This window comes from Elephantulus edwardii, unplaced genomic scaffold (assembly GCF_000299155.1).
Source record: "Elephantulus edwardii isolate Elephantulus edwardi_28Jun2011 unplaced genomic scaffold, EleEdw1.0 scaffold00073, whole genome shotgun sequence".
NCBI lineage: Eukaryota > Metazoa > Chordata > Mammalia > Macroscelidea > Macroscelididae > Elephantulus > Elephantulus edwardii.
Window position 1 is genome coordinate 7,317,229 of NW_006399823.1, and position 1,944 is coordinate 7,319,172.

A 1,944-nucleotide genomic window follows, 5' to 3' on the forward strand; every position below is an offset into this window, starting at 1 on the left:
TCTGCATTCTGCCAGCTTTATAACAGGGAATTTTCTCCATCAATAATATCCATAGCAGTAAACATTTACATCTGTACTTTCTATCTTTGTTTCTTCATTGTTTCCAACTTTTGCCTTCCAGACACCAATGATGCATCTTGATTGCATGTTTGAAAATTTTGGGCTATGAAAGTTGATAGAAATTCTCAATTTCCTCTTCTTTGACTTGAGAAGTTGGTGCATATATTTAAATAATTTTACAATATGTAATTGTACTTATGTGATATCTAGATCTAGATCAAGAAGCTTATATAAATGGTACAAGGGAACAATGCATGTTTTAAAATCAGGAAGGGTGTGGGTCAGGAATGTACCCTTTCTCCATACCTATTCAATCTGCATGCTGAGCAAGAGGACCTGAAACTCTTGCTACAAATGATCAAAGGATGCAGCTGTCAACATGGATTACATCTCAATATCAATAAGGTCCTTACCTTTGGGCCAATAGACAGTATCAGGGTAGATGGAGAAATGATTTAAACTGTCAATGATGTCATCTTATTTAGATCCAAAATCAACATCCTTGGTACTAGCAGTCAGGAGATCAAAAAACATATTGCTTTGGGCAATTCAGGGACTTCTCCAAAATACTGAAGAGCAATGATGCTTGTTTGAAGAGTATGGTTTATCTGATTTGGGCCATTTAATTGCTTGCTATATATACTCTTGACAGCTCTTTGTTATGATTTTCAATTGCTAGCTATACTTCTGAGAGATAAATGATGAATAAGGATGACAGAAGAACTTATTTATGCCTTTGAGCTGTGGTGGTGTTGAGGAGTATTGAATATCCCATGGATTGCCAAAAGAATGTGTATATCTTGGAAAAGGTGCAACCATAGTGCTTCTTGGAAACAATGGTGGAAAAGTGTCATATCTCATAGTTAGGATGTTACTAGGAGAAGTTATTCCTTGGAAAATGATGTCATGCTTGTAAAGGTGAATAGTGACCAAAAGAGAGGAAGACCCCAATGAGGTGGATTGACACAGTGACTGCATCAATGGGTTTAAGTGTATCTGAGATTATGAGGATAACACAGGATAAAACAGGATTCAGGACTGCCACTATATCATAGGGTCACTATGAGCCATGCTTGGCTTGACACTGTCTAACAACAACAATAGTAAAGAGTTTTTCTGCCAACCCAAAGTCAGGCAGTTTAAATTAACCATCTTCAATGTGAAAGAAAGATGGACAAAATTCCTCTCCTGTTGTTTTCAGCCTCTGAAAATGCACTGGAGGATTAGTTATGATTAAGTTCTGACTTGAGAGTACAAAAAAACATAAATAACAAACCAACAAACCGTGTACTTGTAGTATATCTGTTATTGCAGCATTAGGTAACTAAAAGGCCCAGGTATCTGACTTTTAGGGTGGCAAGAAGACTCAGGACCACAGTCCTTCGGTAGATAATCACTACTTGACTAACATAACTAACAAAAGCCAGTTGCTTCTGATTATGCTAGCGGTGAGCTACTTCCTAGGTTAACGTAATGTCTGTCTGCTCAAGAGTGAGACAGAGTATGGAAACTTTGATGTGTTTGATGAAAGACACTCCACAAATGTCAAATCTTATTGCACATTATTACTCATTGCAATGGTTTGTGGCAAAGACAGATTCTAATAGACAACTGGCTATATAAGCTCTTGTTGGTTTTAGGGATTTTTTTTTCTGATAGCATATGTGTCAGCCCAATAGACATATGCCTTAACAGCTTTTAATTATTTCTACTGTTTGCTTACTTATTTGCATTAAACATGACTTTAGTCTTTTGTATATTCATCTGAAATCTCCATTCCCTTATTCTTTGTAATAACTTCTTTAATAATTGCTGCCAGGTCTGCAGGGATTTTTGTAAAAACAATCAGCCTTTCTGCAAGCCAAAACATTTACCTTGAAGATC